Here is a 13654-nt window from a genome sequence, read left to right as displayed (position 1 = left end):
AGTGTAGATGTATTACACGAAAACCGTGTAATTAACTGCATATTTGATAGGATATCAGAAAACCTTAAGTTACAAAGTCGTTAATCACCGTCTCATTGTTTGTAGAATACCGTGCTGTTGCATCGATTAAAACTTACGTTGGTTCAGCTGTGTAGTACGTAACTTGATGTATTCAATAATTTTAGGTACGTGTAACATGCACCACACAACGGAAATATGTCAGCTATAACTTCAAACTGTTATTTTTCAGCAACACGGATTACGAGATAAATTCTTTACAAGGGTAGCATTAAATTTACCATATACGTCTCCTGTCGAATTTTATCCAACAGTTTTAAATTATTATAAAATATATGAGTTCTTTTAAAAGTTTTTTGAGGGGGATATAAAAATCATTTTATTTATAATACTTTTATCCAATTATAGGGAAACATGGTACACGTGTAATGCTCTTTTATCATGAAATAGAATATTGTGTATTCATGTGTATTAGGAGTCGTAGTTGACGTATTAAAGTTTAATGTTTCAGAGTTCGATAGTAGCAGACAGAGTTTGGAGTTACAAAGCTTAAAGTTACAGAGTACGAAATTATACTGGTACAGAGTGGCATTTGTATCTATGTACGTGTACTCCTACATATGTACATACGTACCGAATAATTCATTAGAAGGAATAAATGAATTTTCTGTCACTTAAAATAAAAAAATATATATTACTTAAATTATTTTAATTCTAATTGCATTTTTAATTCTATGGTAAATTTTAAGTTTTCCTAAAGTAAGAACCTCGTTGAAAAAATGAATTCTTCCTGAAATTTTTTGATTTCCTACAATTTATAACCAAAATTCATTTTCTCTGCATTCTATTTTTTAGAAACGTGTATTGGTTGCTTTCACGTTAAATAAAATAAATTGAAACACATATCAACACGAAGAAAAAAGAAATACTAGGAGAAATTGCAACTTGCAGCAGAAAATATTTCGTTCGCCAGATTCTCTCATTTGTCCCGTTATCCGGAATCCTCGGTTTTTTTTTTTCATCGTTCGTTTCTCAATATTACCATGACGTTCATTTTTCACTCAGTCATTATGGAGATACTTGCCCAATCTCTTGCAACAGTTTTTCTTTCAGTCGTACTTCGCCATATCTTTTCCTGAAAAGGTTGAACACGTTGTTCAGCTCTGCTGTACGAGACTTAAGAACGCGAGCTGAAAGCTCCAAGAATGGTCTTCTCCTACGAACAAAGCGATTCTAGGTTCAAAAGATCCTTGATTCAGGTTTTTGTTCGTTGAAAACTGCCACAGAATTGTCATTTTCTCGATGGACATACAATGACTCACATATTTCTTCACACCAACGCGCAAAAATTTGTAGAGAGAAAGAGTGAAATTTTTAACAAATGTTTTATCGCTTTCTATATTTTTTCAAATTTTCTATATTACAAAAATTTCAAAAGTCTCAAGAGTTTTAAGTATTTAAAAATATTTATGATGCTTCTAATTTTTTTTCTTCTGAACTAAACGTATAAATGTTTATTTAATAAATGTGTTATTTAAAATATTGTATACGGCACTTATTTTACACGAATAAACGTCTGGTGGTATAGAAGTAAACGTGTGAATCGTTGTAAGTTTGCTGTAGCTAGATCGTATAACAAAAGTTGGAAAAAGTTTCTCGTGTGCTTGAGACAGAAATAAAATCGCTTTCTGAGGGGTCCTTTTATGGAACGATTTCAATAGAAATCGATTCGATTACTTGACCAATGTCTGATACGCTGCATTAAGGGCGGCATGTCTTATAGGAGATTATCGTAGCCGTAATCCTATGAATTATTTCGCTTGAAACTTCCAGAATCCGACTGGAATTGCTATTAAGATGAATTATAGAATACAATGGTTCGAATGTTAAACCGCTGTCGAACTGCTATCGATATTATACTGTACATAGTTGAGTGCAATTCATGGGAAGCTATTGATTGGTTGGATATTTAATCAATTTATGTAGAACATGGAGCTTAATAGAAAAGTTGCATCAACTAAAGAGTTTGTATTCAAACAACAGAATTAATAGTGTACAAAGCGTTAATCCTTGAGTTTTCAAACTATTCCTGCCTAAAAGTTGTTTCGCTGGTCTCTACTAAAAATCCTCTTAGCGGTTTTATCCGTGTTGTCACAGAAAGCCTTACGTGACGTTTATGTGGATGGCGGACCATGAAGAGCGTCCCAATTTCAATTCAATTTTGTATTTCATATTCTTTTCATTTTCTAAACTGTACGCTGTTCTTTTAAAAATGATTCTTCTAATATATGAAACTCTTTTGTCAAAAAATTATACATTTAATTTTAAATTAATATCCTTGTACATGTTTTGTAAATTTGGGTCTCGATTGATGCAGGGTTAAAGAGTTAAAGAATTTCTGGCGAAATTTTTTTTTCAAGAAGTTCTAGCAACTAAAGATTAAAGATCTTTCAGTGGAAATAAAGTGACCTCCTTAGCTTTCAACAGTTTTACAGGACGCCCCTTATTTATTTTACGACCCTTGGTGTATTGATATCTGATACCTTCGTATCATCTTCTCTAGATCGGTAACAGTAGCATTTCCTATCATAGGGGTACTTATCGTGGTCCAAAGTAAGTTTACACTGTAACTGAGAACAGTAGCAATTTTTCACAATTTTATTTTAAAAAGATGAATGTTAATACTTTAACAAAGGCACATTTTTTAAAATATGATTCCTGTAGGATTTCTTCTTGTTTCTTTTATACCATACAGAGTTTCTTTAATCGTTGTAAAGAAACTTACAATCACTTTCTTAATATCGTGTGCTCTTATATTCCTAGATCCTGTTGCTATCGGATCTCGTCGCGTTTCAATTCCGAGATCACATTTAACTTAATCTCTGCAATTAAGTAAATTACTCTCTTAGCAATTCACGTATAAGTGGAACGACATATCGTTTCCTACGATCATCGTTGAGGCTCGATAAGGATCTCGAACACTGGAATTAAATGGTGTTTGAACCGCAGTACCACAGTACCACACTGTTAGCGACTTTTCAAAGTTCAATTCCCAGAATTCCATATACCCTTTTAGCTTATGTGCTCAATTGAACTTACATCGACTTCCGAATGTTAAGTTCCATTACATTCGGTAGATTGGGTCCAAAGTAATATTGGGATAACCATAAGCTTTCTGTTTGAATGTCCTTTCAAATTGCTCTCTGCCGAGCAGGTATAAATAGCCATTGAATTTTCGTTTCAATAATTCTTTTATATCTGTTGTATGTAGTTTCCAAAATATACCAGAAAATAGAGAAAGAATTGCCTGATATTTTTACCCAGATTCTATAAAAAACCGGCGAAATTTTAAAAATAGCATAATTCTTTCATTTTATATTTATACGGTATTATAATGAACTTTTATTCACTATTCTGCGATATTTCAAAATATACAAAAGTTTGTTCAATGTTTCAGCACATTTTTTGCTAGGGAAACTAACGTAAATCCTACGTGGTCAGTGATTTTCAAGTAGAACGGATCCGAGTTTAATCCGACTCGTGCAAGCAGTATACCTCAATTATAAGTCAGACATTTTGGGTGTAAAATGAATTTCGCGTCAATTTTTGACCATGTTTCATCTGCACTATAATTATTCATGAATTATTATAGTACCTTTATGAATTTAAATACAGTTCAGTATTTAAAAATATAAATTACTTATTATTGTACATCGTGATTAATATTTATAGTATTATTGAAAAGAAGTTTGAAGAGATTTAAATTGAATTTTCTCTTGCATTGAAATCTTCTTCTATCGAAACCTCGAATTAGTGATCATTCAGGAATTACAATTCTGCAAATGCAAATCTGGATCCGCGCTTGATTTGTGCCGTTCCTGTACAAATATTTTCTCGTAAAATCTAGCTGTTTCCAGACGAGCTTACGTTTCCACGAAGTTATCTTAAGCGATTACACTGGAAAATTCATCTTATTTTTTACATAACCATATGGAATACTGTTAGTACGCTAATTTTTCTCATTTCTTAAAAAATATTATTAGATTATCAGAAATTCAAAATTATAAAATTTCTTATATTTAAAAATTTTCATTTCACCTCACTAAATCGCACGATGTAATACTCCCATTAATAATTGTAAAACTGGTATGAGAATAAAATAAAGGAGAGAAAAACAAAACTTTGCAAAGTTTACTAAAAGGCTTCATTGTACCGTGATGAAGTATTGCAAAGTAAACAGAACTTTTTCAATCGTTCTTAAAAATTTCACCCGGAAAGTTTGCCGCGTGAAATTGCAGAAAATGCAAGCAAAGCATCCGGGGTGGCCTGTTAATTAGTTGCACTTCTGGCAATCACAAGTTTCGAGAAAATTTCAAATTGTCGATCGACACCTTGTTAGATCGTGGAAGTTCTGGCAAGTTTCCTCTGTTACTTCTATATTGCACTTTTCCCCAGATTTCTTGCTGGATCTCTTCGTTCCAGTCGCCGAAGTAGCCGTAAGTACACACACACACAGTGTACACGTCGAATTTCTGGCTACTTTAACGACGTGGTATTTACTCTTCCTTTAAGGAGTAAGCCACAATGGACAGCGGACAAAGTACATAACGAGCTTTTCCTTTTAAGACAGGCCCGATACTCCCCCGCTTCGTAAAAAGAAAATACGCGAGAACTTTTTCGAACAGCAACTATATCGCACTATATTTACTTTCCTTTCGAATCAATTTGTCGACGGAATAGGATTTACGTTAGCAAAGTGTGTGCTGGAAATGCAACTCGAGGGAACACTTGTTCTTTTCTCTGCGTGTTTCAGAATGTTATAGTTGTCGATATAAAATTTAAAAATTTTAATAACCTGTCGATGTTAAACTGTTTGTTGAAATTTTAATTTCGATATTTTGTTCAGAAACTTGTAATTGTGAAAATGTTGATCATAGAATAGGGTAACGAGTGTAGTTATTGACTTCTATATAATAATTGACCCTTTTTTTTTTAAAGTAGAAAATAAAAAGTATTTGGGCTACGAAAGATAATTATATTTTGTTATTAAACTTTTGAACAGCGGAGCCTAGGTCAATCGTGACTCAAATAAGGTTACATGTAAAAATTTTTATATTAAAGAATTTCATATACTAGAAGAATAATTTATAAAGGGACGATGTAAAATTTAGGAAATTTAAATAATATGAAGTGCAGAATTAAATTAGAATTGTGATCTTGGGGGTCTCTCCATGGTCCGTTCTTCGAGGGTTTAGAAACGCATTATATTTTATTTTTTACTCTTTTAGGAAAAGAGTCAAGCATTGTATAGAGATCAACAACTGTTTACATTACTCTACGTCAGATATTTTTTGTTTTAAATATTATTAGAAAAATTTATATTTTAATAATGAAAACTGCAATATGACTATCCTCTGAAATTCTACACACAAAGGAGCAATTTCATTCTCGTAGATTCTCCAGTTTCAACAGGAAATCAATGAATCAATGAATAAATTATCTGCGTCATATATTTGTGTCGAATGCATTGATTTACACTTAATGTCAGCCACAAATTGTAACCAAATAGAAGCGCAGCTCCGTTGCACGCTCTTGAAAACGATCCAGACTGTCTGGAATAAATTTATACCTAGATGCGCATCGTTCTGCCGTCGGTCTAATAAGTATGCACTTGAAGTTCGAATCGGTTTTTCATTCGACCCGTTGCAATTATCCTGAAGAGACGTATCGAGTCTTTGCCGTAAACGCGTTTCACACCCTATCTGACAATGTGTTTCAATAAACAAAATTTGCATATTAGTCTTTGATTAGATGAATAAGAAAATTATCAGAATTTTCAAATTTAAAATTAAAAATTTGAAGCTTTCTATTCTTCATACTTTACATTATTAATATGATAGTAATATGTAGTATTAAGAATAATATTTTTTTATCATTTTCTTATTTGCTTTATTGAAAATTTAAAATTACGCTGAGTTCTTGATATATGTAAGAACATGAGAAGACATCAGTGAAGTTCGACGAACTCAAGACAGGATGTCGATGGACGTAAAATTTGAAGCTGCTCGTCAAAATGTTTAACTTCTCTAGCCTTTCAACTTTCTATCCAGTTTCACCTTACAACGGTTTTAGTATCGTACTCGTCATCTTTTCAAGCACCTACCACTTCTCCTTGGACCAAGAATGTCACTCTTATATCTGAAACTTCACCGTGTCCTTGCCGCATTTTCACTTTATTCCCCGTCAGAATTTCTTCCCTTCCTTTCGCAAAATTTCTCTACCTTTCAACGAAACTTCCATGCCTTTTGAGAGACATGAAAAATACAGTTCTACGGGGCGTGAAGTTTGTCGTTGTGCACTTTGAATACACGTACAGGAACGAAATCTAGGAGAAACAAATTTACCGAGCCCAATCCTTGTGTTTCTCTTGCGACAGAATTTTCTATCGACTTTTTCTTGCCTGATTCTGCAGGCGATATCTAAACTTCAGCTTCTTTCTTCGTAAAACTCGCAAGATATTGCTGGTGAGAAAAGTTGAAAATGAACACGTGATGCTTTGGAACTTTGAAATCACCAAAAACATGGTGTACACTCGAATTAAAATTGAAAGTAGAATAAAAGATTGTGGTAACGTAAATGAATATAATTTATTAGAATGTATAATAAAAAGGTTAATGAATAGGATACGGAATTTACACCAAAGTAGCTCGCAAAATCAAAGTTCTTCGTTCTCCAATAATCAACTCAATTCTTTTTCACTCTGAAAAGGCACTCTCATTTATACTATTTCTCACACCACTCCGCACTTCTCATCAGAGTCTAAAACTAAGGTCTCGTTCAGAACAACCCTCGCCGACCCTTTGGGTCTGGTTTTCGTCACTTTCTCTTTTATGGCTCTTTTCTTGCCTTTAAAAATATAAACTACTCTAAGTCCTACACTACGATGCTACAAAATTAATTTAAAAAGTCAGGACACATAATTGAAGGGATATCGCGAGTGACGATTCATACGTAAAGAGATTTCCATTAGCCGTATGAAGCTCGCGGTCATAGAGGGTAACTAGGGTTGCAATATGTATGTACAAGAGTACACATATTCATTTTCGCGCTGGCAGTCGGTGTATTAACCATTCAGCGTTCATACCATACACGCGCAATCAAGCAACGAACCGAGCCATCTACGAAACTTCTCAATGACCCGGCTATGAAGCTGCAAACTTAACGGTGTTTCACGGAACACCGGCACGGTGGTACGTGTGTTTTCCAAAGGGTTGAACGCAGCAAGTGAGTCAGGCACGTGTCACGTTTACAGGGAAATAGACATAGAACTTGCTACCTAATGTTCTCTTCATTAACCGGTCGAGTGCATCGCTGAAAGCACACTCGCGCATTAATATGTACGCGACTTGGAGTGATTAGACCAAACGACAGTTCTATATTGGTTCGTCGCTTCGAAGCGGAAGTATCCGCGTTTGTAAACGTGCATCTCGAATTCCGTTCGTACAGGCGACACAAGCGTTTCCTGAATTATTGCTCGCCAATTGCTGGATGACATTCGTCGGTCGAGCTTCCAGGTCAGAGTGCCCGGCTTTCCGCCACCATAAATGACTAGCGTTTCAAGTTGCAAATGCACTTTCTGTCAAGGATTACCGTGGACTATAGAGATGTTAACCAGAACTGTTGACAAATCAATGAACTGCTGCGTTTGATGACTCAATCCGTTAGTTGAGTTTACGAGGTGCTTGTCAAACTCTGTCATTTCATCCAGAATTAATGCATCGTGCTTGCGATACGTGGTTAGTTAGGTAGAATGGGTAAGGAAATGTTTATCGAATAATTTACCGCAGTGGGATGAGACTGGGGTTAAAAGGGTACTCTGTTCGCTTTGTTTAAATCCATCTTTGTGTTTCGAAAGCAGCACACGTTGACATCATATCCGTGAATAATATGTTTCAAATATTAATGATTAACATGGTAGCATGGTGGAATTAATGCTTAAATATTTATGGAATATTTTGCATACCATTTTGAAAAATGAAAATTATTTGGAGCACGCAGGTTTACATTATATTAAATTTCTTTTTCAGGTGGATCCTTAACCAGTGCTTCGTTGTGCCTCGTGACTTGAGTAATTTATTTCGTCTGGCAATTAATGTAAGTAATAATTCTTCCTTATCAATGAATATATTATTCTTCTTAAGATTTGGAAAAGAAAATTGCACCAATTTTTTTCTTTAAATTTAAATAAGAATATTAAACTGCTCAAATCAATTATAAAATTTTGACTGTTGATTGATTTTTTAATTTTCAAATTTAATTTACATTTAATTCTACCTATAATTGTAAAGTGTTCCAAGTGAACACCCTTTTGATAGTAATAACAGGAGTCATTGGATTTTCACTAAAGAACAACAAATGTTAATTTCAATTTGTACTTATTTTGCCAGAATGAAAATAGCGGTAGTAGTCGTAAACTTGTTTGTTCATTTTCGACCCAGTAACGATAATAATGAACGGAAATTAAATTCGTGTGCAAACCCTACGAGCTAGAAAATTTGATTCCACCATCGGCAGCCCTTAGAGATACGTCTGTAGGTAAATAAGTCGCGAAATTGAAATCCAGACGTGGAATTTGAGATCGGGATCGGTGTTTACACGAACGAACGTTATTTCAAGGAAAAATAGAGAATTCTTTAATCAATGACGACTGGTCGGAAGCAGTGAGAAAGAGAGATCGGGGTTTAACTTGTGCGGAATTGGATTCCTGGCACCGACCATTTACACCTGAAAATTACTCGATCGCAGTCCTGCAATTTCATCTTGTAGCTTTTACTTTGTGAACGTTCGGAATTCTTCTTTAGTCTCGGTATCATCTTTCGGATCATCGAGTTTCTTGATAACCTGGAAAAATAATCTTACAGATCTGATTAATCCGAGTATTCCCAGTTTCGTTAGAAATAATTATTTTTATTTTACAAACAAAATAGTATAGTCTCAAATTATACTCGTCATTTGTATACTTGAGATCTTTGCCAGAAAGTACAATTAGAGGTGTTATGAATCCAATAAATAATTTGCAGATTAATATTGGTGCCGATAGTTTAGTACACGTTGAGGTCTCGTACAATATGTTGTTCGAAACTTTGACCAGAGAAGTTAAATTGTGAGACAATATTCACGCTGCACCAACATTGATACATGAAAACCACAGAATTTGAGTTTGAATTAGTTAACTGTAGAAGCACTTAAGTCTACCGAAAGTTTACATTCGTCCTATACAATGACTAACTATCAATTAGTTCGATTTTGTATGGCACTCCCTTTATTGCCATTTTCCTCGGGAAAGCCTGATTTGATTACGAATGTACAACAAATATTTTAATAAATTTAAAATCGTGCTAGAAATCGAGTAGCTGAAAAATTCGTTCGTTTCGTGATTTCTGTGACGAACATTCTGTTGATAGAAAAACTTATGAGGGTCAACAAGAGACAAGCTTTTTACCGAAAGATAAAGTCGTCGAACACCGTCAAGACGTTTCAATAATGGAAGCTTCATCTCTTCGTGGCAAACCACGCGGTTAACGTTCTTTCTCCCTAGCTTTTGTCCACGGAATGGTATTCTCGTTGCTTCTTTCATTCCTAAGATATTTCCTTCCCTTCGCCGTTATTTTTCCGTTGCTTCAGATCCATTGTGAAGATCCAACCGTTAAGAGGACTCGGTTCTTGTTTTTTTCTTTTTACACACAGAAGTCAGCGTTTTATTTTCACATGCTTCTCTGTTTTCGATTTTGCTACACTTTTCGAGAAAAATCGTTCGTATCGCGGTTTTCTTAACGACGTTAGCCTCCATATGCATTCAAACGACCCACTTTCCCTGAGATAATGCCGGGTTACCAACTTGGCGCTGTTAACTCGACCCTTTCTTCAGCAATTCAATATATCTCTTTGGTAGAATTTTAGTTCAAACATAAATTACACGTAGGGGTTCTTCTAGTATCGGATATTAGCTATAACTAAAAGAACTGAAATGTGAAAAAATTGTTTCAACCGTCAAACGTTTGTTTTATCCTCTCCTTTGTTTTGACGGTTGAAACAATTTTGTCACATTTCAGTTCTTTTAGATGTAGCTAATGTCCGATACTAGGTGCCGTCCGGTACTAGGGAAACTGACACTACTGTATTTACAGAAAGTTTCATTATCAAGGGGATATTCCATTTTGGTCTGGCGGAAATATCGATGAAACCCTTTGCACCTGTCGAGCAACAGAGTAACGTATCCTCGCGATTCTGCAAAGGGAAGTTGAAACTTTTTCAATTTCAAATCGCAACGCTTCCTCGTTTCACCATTTCAAATCGTTATTGAACTACGTGAAACGGGGAAATAAGCATTCGATGTCAGAAGTAGCTATTAATGAATTACGTGTCACGATCGGAATTACACGGGGCAGGATTTCTCGTTTCCGAACGAAAGTATGAAATCTACGGGTAGAAATTCCGATCCGTAATCTTCGATTTGATCGCTTTGATTCCCCGGGTGAGAATTTTAATTAACCGATCCACGTCCACGGGGGAGCAGCCCGGATGAAAGGTAAACGGAATCTAAGAGCTTTGGCCACGATCGAGGCGAAAGTTTGCGCGGGAATTTAACTCAGTTACATTCGCATTACAAGAAACGCAAACAGAAATTGAATATTACGTTGGAAACAGTCTTGAATGCTTCTGACCGTAGTTAGTAACGTTCATTCGTTCCACTTTAGTAATAGCGTTGTTGTTCATGAAATTCAATCATTTCTCGTGGAACATTTCCAATGAAGTTTTCGAACTTCACTGTCGTTCAGATACATTAAGAGCTTTGTAATTTTAGTCGACTATGTAATAATTTTACTGATTTTCAATTTCTCCCTATTTTTTGGTGAATGCTTGAAAAATAAAGTAATAAATTTATAGTTTCTGTAATTTTTTAAAATATTTTGTAATGAAAAATTTATTTGTGGGATAAAATTCGAGGAACTTCTAATAATATTTTCATCCTTCTACTTGAATATTTTCAAAAAGAATTAAATTTTTAAAGTAGTTGTTTATTTTGAACCGGATATACCAGGATCTAAAGATACAACGAGCGTTGTATCGTGTTACTATTAAAAATACAACAAAGTATTCGATACCGAGCAATAGTAATTGGGAAGCAAAGAAACTCATTTCGATTAGTATCCGAGGAAACTTTAGATACTCGATTATTCCCTGGTGACCGATATCCTATCACCTTTCTTTATCCGCGTGATTTCTCTCATTTCTTTCGATCGGTTTCTCGATCCTTTGCATTGCTCTGCTTTTTCCCTTCTAAAGTTTCCAAACGAACGTCGAAATGCATTGCTTGCGAAAAGGAAGGTTTGAGCTATTGGAATTCCAGCAAATTATCGATCTCGAGCAATGATTTCAGAAATACCGAAGCGTCCGACAACGGACGATGACATTCCTGAAATCGTTGCTGCTTTGACATTTGTGCTGGAACCGTGTTCTCCCGATACACACAGTTTTTAATGAAAATTCACCATTGCATATCTAGGTCAATGTAAAACTGTTCGCATTATTAGGAGAAAAATTAAATATAATTTTACAAAAAATTGCAATTAGAAAATTTTCCATGCATAGATAAATTATATTTCGATATTGCCTTACTTAGGGAAGATTAAAAAAAATAGTTTTCTAATTAATAATTTTGTTAAAATTTTCTAATTTTCTAATTTCTAACTTTATTAGATTTTGCTAGTTTTCTAATTTCGAATTTTATTAGAATTTTCTAATTTTTAATTTCATTAGCAATTTCTAATTCTAATTTCAAGATTTACAAAAACATGTAAGTAGCCGATATCAAATAGTATCGAAATCCTTGAAATCGTTTCCAGCATGCACGGAACAAGAATTATTTGAAACCTGGAATGTGGGTCACACACGGAGTACATCGATGTTAAATAAAACTGTAGAAGTAATTTTCGGATTAGATACAAGAATTCGTATCGATCCTCTACGAACGCGAAGATACATTTTTACTGTGAGAAATGTTTAAGGATCCCTTGAGCTCCTTTATAATCGACGATAGGCCAATGTTTCATCCTTACAGCAAGATTTACACCCGATCTTTTAAACGTATGTTTCCTTGGCGTATAACGTTGTACTTCTAAAGATTTACGCGATAATTCGCATAAATCTTTGGCCAAGAATTTCTTTGGGATTATAATTCTTGAAGTAGAGCGTAGATTAAAGATCGGAATCTCAATTACTTCTTGAAAATTATAGTGTCTGGTATCGTCTGAGTGATTAGTAGTTCTAGAATTAGATTGAAGATTGCAATTTTTATTATTTTTTGAAATTTATCATGCATCCTATCGTGTGGGTCATTCGGAATCTTCATTATTTTCTGAAGTTAATGATATCTCGTCTTGTCAGAATAGCTGTTCCGAAATCAGCCATTTAAAATGCAACAACCTAACACAAGAAGACAACGAATATAAATGAAACTTTTAAAACGTATAAAAGAAAGATTCCCAGGAGGCGCTCTCCGTTACGATCGTTTCGATCATCAAGAGATTAAGCGAAAAGTAAAAGCAGCTCGTCAAAATGTAAATCTTCTAACGTCCCAAAATTCCATGTTCCCTTTACGTTTTCCCAGTTCGTGCCTTGGTTCTCCGGAAAAAAGATTTTCTCGTGTGGATTGTAATTTCCACGCGAAGACAAGATTCGTGTTTCTTCGTTGCGATGTGACAAGTCCGATTAACGCGGCACAGTTTGGAGACACAACTCGGGTCCAAAGCGAACAACGAAATTATTCGGAGGACCGGCGAAAGTCGAGACAATGAAGACGTGGCCGGAAGCTTTCTGCTGTACGCTCGTAATTATGTGAAGCCCTGGGGTCCTTCGGGATGCTGGAGAACCAGGACGATACGCTGCAAATGTAGACAGATGTAGCTCCAGTTGAAAGATGGGAAGAAACAGGAAAAGGACTACACTCCTGGAAGAATGTTGTTTACAAGATACAAGCTTCTGCTTTCTAGAAGTGTTGTATGAAAACAAAACATATCAAATGTTTACTTCCAATTAATCGAAATTAATTGAAAATAATCCCAATACGATTTGATACTATTATCTTAGCACTTCTGCTGCCTTTGGAAACACTATATAAAATTTTCATTTGAAATCTTGACAAGAATTGTCAGCAAATCTCGTTGAATGGAAACAAAAAGAACCATTTTTAGCCAAAAGCTAATGAACTTTCAAGAACACGTATGCCAGCTTCATGAAAGATTCCTTCACCATTGTGATGGTCTCAGCTGCAGTTCTACTTAAAAGGAAACGGAATATCCTCCAATATCACTCACTTTTATGTTACAAAAAAATGTCGAATGTACGTCTAGACAGTAAAAAAAGTACTGTTGAAACGGGTTATGTCCATGTCATGATTCCGTGTGGCAGACTAGTTAATAATAATGGAAACTTGTTATACATTGTAATAAGTCCATTTTATGGGGGTGGTTTAAATTTCGTAAAGTTATGAGTATCCTCGAATACTTAAATGCAATTTGAATTTCAATTTCCAATCATTTATTCAAGTAATGAATTCCAAACGTTTGTACTTTCT

At 34.8% G+C, this 13654-nt stretch overlaps 1 protein-coding gene across 8 annotated transcripts in view; it reads left to right on the top strand.

Annotated features, from left to right (window-relative positions):
- Nucleotides 1–13654, top strand: part of LOC114880494 (glutamate receptor ionotropic, NMDA 2B) — a 174407-nt gene that overhangs the window by 54223 nt on the left and 106530 nt on the right. For all 8 annotated transcript variants that reach the window (XM_029196561.2, XM_029196568.2, XM_029196616.2 and 5 more), the window contains one exon: nucleotides 8106–8172. The gene's annotated coding sequence lies outside the window, so the exon portion shown is untranslated. The remainder of the gene's footprint in view (nucleotides 1–8105; nucleotides 8173–13654) is intronic.

The sequence above is a fragment of the Osmia bicornis genome, chromosome 5, assembly GCF_907164935.1.
Source record: "Osmia bicornis bicornis chromosome 5, iOsmBic2.1, whole genome shotgun sequence".
In the NCBI taxonomy this organism is placed as follows: Eukaryota; Metazoa; Arthropoda; class Insecta; order Hymenoptera; family Megachilidae; genus Osmia; species Osmia bicornis.
Note: the sequence above shows the minus strand (reverse complement) of the source record. Positions and strands in the feature narration are given on the sequence as shown.